The sequence below is a fragment of the Rhinolophus sinicus genome, linkage group LG16 (assembly GCF_036562045.2).
Source record: "Rhinolophus sinicus isolate RSC01 linkage group LG16, ASM3656204v1, whole genome shotgun sequence".
Classification (NCBI taxonomy): domain Eukaryota; kingdom Metazoa; phylum Chordata; class Mammalia; order Chiroptera; family Rhinolophidae; genus Rhinolophus; species Rhinolophus sinicus.
In genome coordinates this window covers 2416602-2426624 of record NC_133765.1, presented here as the reverse complement: position 1 = coordinate 2426624, position 10023 = coordinate 2416602, and the positions used below count along the sequence as shown (strand labels likewise).

Here is a 10023-nt window from a genome sequence, read left to right as displayed (position 1 = left end):
CATGATCCCCATAAATCTCTATGGGAAATTGAGGGACATGAGTTCTCTTCTTCTGTTTCTGCTTCCTGCTGAATGTGGTCATTGTCCCTGCCTATTAGGGATTCATGGAACTCTTGTCCTATCTGATCTTAATGAGAGGGAGGGGTCTCGAGATCCACCTGGAAGACCACATTGGCCTCCTTGGTCGGGGTGTACTAGAAGCCCTGCTGTGCCATCATTTATATCCCGATGGCCCCTAGGTAAGGAGAGAGAGATTTTGGTTAATAGACTAAAAGTGCTGGCCCAAAAAAACAGGACTCACAGGGTAAAAGTCCATTTAGCTTCATTTCACGTGGCATTGTTTACGCAAGAGTTGGGTCCAGAATGACCTGGAGAGAATGCTGGGCTACAAATGATTACAATCAACTAACTTAAGTCACAGGCTTCTGAGTAGTTACCTGAAGCAGGGGTTGAAAGATACTCCATGATCTAGGCTAGGAGCAATCCCCAATTTAAGACCAAGAAACTGATTTTAAAAATGATTAAGACCAGGGATCAGAGAGCTAAGAAACTAGGAAAAAGGAGACTTAAAATTCCTATAGTGAGGGGACTCTCCCATATCATTTTAAGGGGGCTCTTCCATATCACTGCCATTCTAGATGCATGGAGAGAAATTGATTCATTATACACAGTGGATGCTTTCAGATATTAGGCTTAATTCCCCCAGATTCCCTCTTGAGAAAGTTGCAAGGTATCATGATTTAACAGATGGAAATTGAGGCTCAGGGAAGTTGTTCAAGATCACACAGCTGAGAATGATGGTACTATAGAAGACGACCTTTCTTTTCTGATTCCAAATTTACAATCTTTCAAGATTGCTTGGATAGCTTGCACTATTAAAAACAATTGCTTGCAATTCTGAACTTGGTTATTAAAAAGAAAAAAAGAGTGGAATGTTAGGGTTAAATTTTTTAGTGACATTAAAAATTATAACTGACTTATAGAGTTAGTTTGATAGGAAGCTCTACAAAGACAAGAATTTGTTATTTTTCTCTAATACTATCTCTCTTGGAATTATATTTTGAGTTAGGCAAAGAGTTTCACCAAGGAAGACACTACTCAAAGTGATAGGAACACCTTGTTTTTAACTCAAACCATTACCACCCATCTGATCACTCACCAGACTTGACCTCACATGACTTGTAAAGTCAAATATCTCCTCAAATGCCTGAGACTTTTGTCATGGAAATCAAAGACTGAGCCTCTAGCTCTAAGATTATTTCAAAAGAAGGGCTGGTAACTTTTATGATCAGCTCTCAAATGTTTGGCAAAATTGAGTGCTTTTAAAGGGATGGTAATCATTTGTATGAGTTTTTCTATGAACTTTTTTCATACAGTAGACTCTCAGTTTAGGTTCTGAAACCTTGGGCAAGTTGCTCAATTTGTCTGTTCTTTAGTTTCATGTGAAAAGTGGAGTAATAGTATTTACCACATAGAATGGTGGTAAGGTTACCCTGAGATTAAGCATGCACAGCACTTACCACAGTCCCCAGCCCATAGGAAATGCTATTTATTATGCTAGCTATTATTATGTTAATTGTTACTATCACTTTTATTTGTATTATAATTGATTGATTAAAGTGGATAGTTGGGGTCCTTGATGGGGTTGCAGGGAAGCCCCGCAGGGTGGGGAGTAGGGGTAATGGCTGATGGGGAAGCTGAAGGGAAGAATCCTGAGAAGCTGCAGCCAGCTGAAGTCACCCAAGTACTTGAAGAAGCAACAGAAAAATCTGTGAAAATTAAGATTGTTTCTTCCAGTAATGAAGGCGAAAGTTCCAGTTGCACCCCTGAGAAGTGATCAGCTGAAAAAGAAGCTGCAGACCTCCCAACAAAGCCTACAAAGGTCTCCAAGTTTGGAGTTGCCATAGGTAGTCAAATGGCAAAGAAAGCCCCAGCCATATCCATCAAACTTGGATTAAGTAAGCCTGAAGAAACTGCCCCAACTCTCCCCAGAAACCCTTTTGGTAGCAGCATATTTTAATGAAGACAAAGATTGCAAACCAGAGGAAATGCCTCCAGAACAAAGAGGAGAATGAAAAATATAGGAAGGGATACACCATCATTAGCAGGACTAAGCTCCCTCACCAAAGGTAAACATGGGTTTTTCTTATAACCAGAAGCTATGGAAGCGAAATATAAAATCTTATCTTGGAAATGTCCATGACTATGACAATTAAATTATGTATTTTGAAATTGGGGTGTGGAGTGGGTATAAAGTTCAAGAGAACAGTTTCCTTCCTAAAGAATGGTATAGACTATCTTTGGAGCTGCCCCCTCCTCTTCCTTTTTAAAGACTGAGTGGTACACTAAAAAATGAGAGTTTGAAATTAGAGGTAATTCATGTTTTATATATAGATTTCAAGACATTTGCTAATTTTGTAGTTTCATTTGATTAGTTTCCAAAGGTGACAGATAGTTAAAAAATCAGAAATTATACCTTTTTAAGAATTGCATATTTTTTAATACACAACTATCAGCACATAAGTTATTGTCTGTTTAAACTGCAAGCAATTACTTTCTAATTTAACTCCCTTATTAACCTAAACTTTCTGGCTCCTAGGAACAGCCTTATATAGAAGGGAGTATCTGTTAAAAGTGAACTGGCATCTTAAGAGTCTTAACCAGACTATGGGTGGAGCTGGGCTCCTTGTTAATTCTCTAGTCTTGACTTCCTGTTGAACTCTACGGTGACTTCCGGTGGGGGGTGGGGGGTGGGGAGTGGGGAGAGGGTTGCCTATAAAGGAGAAAGCCAGGTTGGGCTTGCCCCTCTTTTTTTTTTTTATGTGGGTGGCTGGTGGGCAAGACTGGTTGGTGAGTGTGTACATACTTCTTGGTTCTGTTTCTTTTTCTTTTTCTGAATAAACTGTTTTCTTTTGGTGGATTATCTGGAGAATTATTGGCCAGTGGACATATTGTATTGGGAGGATAATGTTACTGGACTATTGACTAAAAATGAATTGGATAAAATTAAAATATTGTTTTTTTTTCGTAATGGGCATTTGTTATGTTTCCAGTCTTAAATTTAGATATTACATTGCTACCAGTGTATACAGATGCTTAGCTCTTTAAAAACATTTAAAATTTTGATGTAAACTATTGAATATTGGTAATAGCCCACTTCACCTTAACAGATCTTGTCTACCTTCATTAATCTTCAAAGAACAATCATTTGCTACCAGAGTAAATCAGAATTTTGAATGTAATTCTCTTGTTTTTTGTTATTAGCTAGTTCCTGTAAGCATTTCCACTAGATCTTGAAGGAAGTCATAGGAAACCGCTTCTTTTAAAATACAAACCACCACCAAATATTTTAAATGTATATAATCCTTAAATATTTTGGCTGCTACAGTTTTTTTTTTAAATTAAATTTATTGGGGTGACAATTGTTAGTAAAATTACATAGATTTCAGGTGTACAATTCTGTATTACATCATCTATAAATCCCATTGTGTGTTCATCACCCAGAGTCAGTTCTCCTTCCATCACCATATATTCGATCCCCCTTACCCTCATCTCCCACCCCCCAACCCCCGCCCCCGTTACCCTCTGGCAACCACTCAACTATTGTCTGTGTCTATGAGTTTCTGTTTCTCATTTGTTTGTCTTCTTCTTTTGTTGTTTTTGGTTTATATACCACATATCAGTGAAATCACATGGTTCTCTGCTTTTTCTGTCTGACTTGTTTCACTCAGCATTACTCTCTCAAGATCCATCCATGTTGTCACAAATGTTCCTATATCATCTTTTCTTACCTCCGAATAGTATTCCATTGTGTATATATACCACAACTTCTTTATCCATTCATCTATCGAAGGACATTTTGGTTGTTTCCATGTCTTGGCCACCGTAAACAAAGCTGCAATGAACATTGGAGCACACGTGTCTTTATCTCTAAATGTTTTCAGATTTTTTGGGTAGATACCCAGGAGAGGGATTGCTGGGTCATATGGCAATTCTATTCGTAATTTTTTGAGGAACCTCCACACTGCCTTCCATAACGGCTGCACCAGTCTGCATTCCCACCAACAGTGTATGAGGGTTCTTTTTCTCCACAGCCTCTCCAACATTTGTTATTATTTGGGGTGACAATTGTTAGTAAAATTACATAGATTTCAGGTGTACAATTCTGTATTACATCATCTATAAATCCCATTGTGTGTTCATCACCCAGAGTCAGTTCTCCTTCCATCACCATATATTCGATCCCCTTACCCTCATCTCCCACCCCCAACCCCGCCCCGTTACCCTCTGGCAACCACTAAACTATTGTCTGTGTCTATGAGTTTCTGTTTCTCATTTGTTTGTCTTGTTCTTTTGTTGTTTTTGGTTTATATACCACATATCAGTGAAATCACATGGTTCTCTGCTTTTTCTGTCTGACTTGTTTTGCTCAGCATTACTCTCTCAAGATCCATCCATGTTGTCACAAATGTTCCTATATCATCTTTTCTTACTGCCAAATAGTATTCCATTGTGTATATATACCACAACTTCTTTATCCATTCATCTATCGAAGGACATTTTGGTTGTTTCCATGTCTTGGCCACCGTAAACAAAGCTGCAATGAACATTGGAGCACACGTGTCTTTATCTCTAAATGTTTTCAGATATTTTGGGTAGATACCCAGGAGAGGGATTGCTGGGTCATATGGCAATTCTATTCGTAATTTTTTTGAGGAACCTCCACACTGCCTTCCATAATGGCTGCACCAGTCTGCATTCCCACCAACAGTGTATGAGGGTTCCTTTTTCTCCACAGCCTCTCCAACATTTGTTATTATTTGTCTTGTTGATGATAGCCATTCTGACTGGGGTGAGGTGATATCTCATTGTGGTTTGGATTTGCATTTCTCTGATGATTAGTGATGTTGAGCATTTTTTCATATGTCTATTTGCCATTTGTATGTCCTCTTTGGAGAAATGTCTCTTCAAGTCCTCTGCCCATTTTTCAATTGGGTTGTTTGTTTTTTTGTTGTTGAGTTGCATGAGTTCCTTGTATATTCTGGATACTAGCCCCTTATCGGAGGCACTGTTTGCAAAAATCTTCTCCCATTCAGTTGGTGGCCTCTTTATTTTGTCAATGGTTTCTTTTGCTGTGCAGAAGCTTTTAAGTTTCATATAGTCCCATTCGTTTATTTTAGCTTTTACTTCCATTGCCTTTGGAGTCAAGTTCATAAAATGCTCTTTGAACCCAAGGTCCATAAGTTTAGTACCTATGTTTTCTTCTATGCAGTTTATTGTGTCAGGTCTTATGCTTAAGTCTTTGATCCATTTTGAATTAACTTTGGTACATGGTGACAAATAGCAGTCCAGTTTCATTCTTTTGCACGTGGCTATCCAATTCTCCCAGCACCATTTATTGAAGAGGCTGTCTTTGCTCCATTGTATGTTTTTAGCTTCTTTGTCAAAAATTATCTGTCCATATTTATGTGGTTTTATTTCTGGGTTCTCAATTCTATTCCATTGGTCTATGTGTCTGTTTTCTGCCAATACCATGCTGTTTTGATTATTGTAGCCCTGTAGTACAAGCCAAAGTCAGGAAGTGTGATACCTCCATTATTGTTCTTTTTCCTTAAGATTGCTTTGGCTATTCGGGGTCTTTTGTGGTTCCAAACAAATCTGATGACTTTTTGTTCTATTTCTTTAAAATATGCCATTGGGATTTTGATGGGGATTACATTGAATCTGTATATTGTTTTGGGTAATATGGCCATTTTAACTATGTTGATTCTTCCAATCCATGAGCATGGAATGTCTTTCCATTTCTTTGTGTCTTCTTCAATTACTTTCAAAAATATCTTATAGTTTTCAGCATATAGGTCTTTCACATCCTTGGTTAAGTTTATTCCTAGGTATTTTATTCTTTTTGCTGCAATTGCAAAATGAATTGTTTTATTGTATTTCTTTTTCTGAGATTTCATTGTTAGTATATAGGAAGGCAATGGACTTTTGTGCGTTGATTTTATTGCGGCAACTTTACTGTATTCGTTGATTGTTTCTAATAGCTTTTTGGTGGAGTCTTTAGGGTTTTCTATATATAGCATCATGTCATCTGCAAAGAGTGATAATTTAACTTCTTCATTCCCAATTTGGATGCCTTTTATTTCTTTCTCTTGCCTGATTGCTCTGGCAAGGACTTCCAACACTATGTTGAAAAGCAGAGGTGATAGGGACATCCCTGTCGTGTTCCTGAACGTAGAGCAAAGGGCTTCAGTTTTCCCCCATTAATTATGAGATTAGCAGAGGGTTTGTCATATATGGCCTTTATTATGTTAAGGTATTTTCCTTCTATACCCATTTTATTAAGTGTTTTAATCATAAATGGATGTTGTATCTTGTCAAATGCTTTTTCTGCATCAATTGATATAATCATATGATTTTTGTCCTTTATTTTGTTTATGTGATGTATCACATTGATGGATTTATGTTGAACCATCCTTGTGCTCGGGATGAACCCCACTTGGTCGTGATGAATAATCTTTTTAATGCATTGTTGTATTCGATTTGCTAGAATTTTATTTAGGATTTTTGCATCGGTATTCATCAGAGATATTGGTCTGTAGTTTTCTTTTTTTTGTGCTGTCCTTACCAGGTTTTGGTATCAGGGTAATGTTGGCCTCATAAAATGAGTTAGGGAGTACTGTCTCTTCTTCAACTTTTAGAAGAGTTTGTGCAGAATTGGTATTAGATCCTCTTTGAAGGTTTGGTAGAATTCACTAGTGAAGCCATCTGGTCCCGGACTTTTGCTTTTGGGAAGGTTTTGGATGACTGATTCAATTTCGTTACTGGTGATCGGACTGTTTAGATTTTCCAGTTCTTCATGGTTCAGCCTTGGAAGGCTATATGTTTCTAAGAACTTGTCCATTTCTTCTAGGTTGTTGAATTTGGTGGCATATAGTCCTTCATAGTATTCTTGGATGATCCTTTGTATTTCTGTGGTGTCCATGATAACTTCCCCTTTTACGTTTCTGATTTTGTTAATCAGTGTCTTGTCTCTTTTTATCTTAGTAAGTCTAGCCAAGGGTTTGTCAATTTTGTTAATCTTTTCAAAGAACCAGCTCTTTGTCACATTAATTTTTTCTATTGTCTTTTTGTTCTCTATTTCATTTAGTTCTGCTCTAATTTTTGTTATTTCCTTTCTTCTGCTGACCTTGGGTTTTACTTGTTCTTCTTTTTCTAGTTCTTTAAGGTGTAACATGAGGTTATTTATTTGGGAGTTTTCTTGTTTCTTGAGATAGGCCTGTAATGAGATAAATTTCCCCCTTAAAACTGCTTTCGCTGCATCCCAAAAATTTTGGTAGGATGTATTTTCATTGTCATTTGTTTCTATGTATCTTTTGATCTCTCCTCTAATTTCTTCTTTGACCCAGTCCTTCTTTAAAAGTATGTTGTTTAATCTCCATGTATTTGTGTTTTTCCGCTTTCTTTTTACAGTTGATATCCAATTTCAAAGCCTTGTGATCAGAGAATATGCATGGTATGATTTCAATCTTCTTAAATTTGTTGAGACTGATTTTATGTCCCAATATATGGTCTATCCTTGAGAATGTTCCATGTACACTAGAAAAGAATGTATAGTCTGATGTTTTAGGATGAAGTGCTCTATAAATGTCAATTATGTCCATTTCATCTAATGTGTCATTTAGGGCTACTATTTCGTTATTTATTTTCTGTTTGGATGATCTATCCATAGCTGTCAATGATGTATTTAAGTCCCCTAGTATAATTGTGTTTTGGTCAATTTCTCCCTTTAGTTCTGTTAGTAGTTGCTTGGTATATTTGGTGCTCCCTGATTGGGGGCATAAATATTGATGACTGTTATGTCTTCTTGTTGTACAGTCCTCTTCACCATTATGAAATGTCCATCTTTGTCTCTTGTTATCTTTTTCACCTTGAAGTCTGTTTCATCTGATATCATTATGGCTACACCTGATTTTCTCTGGGTACCATTTGCTTGGAGTGTCAATTTCCACCCTTTCACTTTGAGTCTATGCTTGTCCTTGTAGCTGAGATGTGTCTCTTGGAGACAGCATATGGTTGGGTTTAGTTTTTTGATCCAATCTGCTACTCTGTGCCTTTTTATTGGTGAGTTCAGTCCATTTACATTTAGGGTGATTATTGATATGTGAGGATTTCCTGTCATTCTATCCTTAGTTTTCTGGTAAGGTTGTGTCTCCATTGTTTCTTTGCCTTTTTGTTGTTGTCTATTATTTCTGTGTGGTGGTATTCTATGATGTTTCCCTCTGTTTCTTCTTTTATTTCAGTATATATTTCAGTTCTGGATTTTTTTTGAGTGGTTACCCTTAAGTTTATGTACAAGAAAGTTTGATATTTAGAGTATTCCATTTTCTTCAGCACGCTTACTTTCTCCATTCCCATATTCCGGTTCAGGCCTTTACTCTCCCCCTTTTTGAGTTGTGGTTGCCACAAATTGTCCCTGTTGATGGTGGTCGAATAGCCTCCTTTAGTATTTCTTGTAGTGCAGGTCATGTATTAGAAAATTCCCTCAGCTTCTGTATGTCTGGAAAGGTCTTTATTCCTCCTTCATATCTAAAGGATATCTTTGCTGGATATATTATTCTTGGCTCATGGTTTCTCTCTTTCAATAGTTTGAATATTTGGTTCCACTCCCTCCTGGCTTGTAGAGTTTCTGCTGAAAAATCTGATGATAATCTAATGGGCTTTCCTTTGTAAGTTACCGTCTTCTTTTCCCTGGCTGCCTTGAGGATTCTTTCTTTGTCGTTGATTTTAGACAGCTTCAATACAATGTGCCTTGGAGAAGGCCTGTTGGGATTGAGGTAACTAGGTGTTCTATTTGCTTCTTGGATTCGAGGGTCCAGTTCTGTCCACAAATTTGGGAAGTTCTCATCGACAATTTGTTTGAATATATTCTCTGTTCCTTCTCTCTTTCTTCTCCTTCTGGTATGCCCATTATTCTTATATTGCTCTTTCTGATGGAGTCAGAAAGTTCTTGTAGAGTTCTTTCATTTCTTTTAAGTCTCAAGTCTCTTTCTTCTTCAATTTGTGTCATTTCCAGGTTTCTATCTTCGATGTCACTGATTCTTTGCTCCATCTGGTCAACTCTACTACCTAAGCTGGTTATTTCATTCTTAATTTCTTCTATTGAGTTCTTAATCTCCAGAAATTCTATTTGGTTCTTTTTTAAGATTTCAATCTCTTTCGTAAAATGCTCATGCTGTTCTTTGATTGAGTTTCTGAGTTCATTTAACTGCCTATCTGTGTTTTCTTGTATCTCGTTGAGTTTTCTCAGAACTGCAATCTTGAATTCTCTGTCATTTAAGTCACATATTTCTGTATCTTTAAGTGCCTTCTCTGGAGATTTTTCACTTTCTTTCTGAGCTATCTTGTTGCCTTGGTTATTCATGGCAATTACTGGTTTACTATTTCTCTTCCTAGACATCTACAGGAGTGAGTTCTGCAACAGGTTGATAGAAAGCGGTCTTTCTTTTGTTTGCCAGTACTTGTTGGTAGAATGTTTTATTATTTCTCCAACTGCAACTTATTTTTCTTCTCCCACATGGTAGTGCTATGTTTTCTCTGTACTATTCCAACTTCTCACACAATGGGGGAATTCCCTGGGAGACGGGCTTCTCCTCTGTTAATAGTTCATCTAGGTCACAGGGCGCAGTGTCCCGGTGGGTATGCGGAGAGCTTTTGATGTTCCAAAGCTCTTCCAGCTCCTGATTCAGAGCCCGTATATTTCAGCTGTTGTGTTTACTCGTGCAGGGATCCGCCCAGATAGGTGGGGTCAGGGGCGGGGTGAGTTGTGAGAGGTGGCCCAGAGCAATGGCGGCGACCACCACCACAGCCTGTTCTGCTTCCACAGTTCTCTCCCCTTTGCTGGAACTAGTTGGGCTGTGAATTTGTGTTTGCGGTCCACAGTTCTCAAAACAGCAGATTTTGTTGTTTTGATCTGACACTGCTACTGTTTCGCTTCTAGCACCGGGCGGGTGGGGGCGGGGC

General features: G+C 37.9%; 1 pseudogene; it reads left to right on the top strand.

The window, feature by feature from the left end:
- The first annotated feature begins 1681 nt into the window (after window positions 1–1681).
- On the top strand, window positions 1682–2216 carry LOC109438377 (PEST proteolytic signal-containing nuclear protein; annotated as a pseudogene).
- Window positions 2217–10023: the final 7807 nt, after the last annotated feature.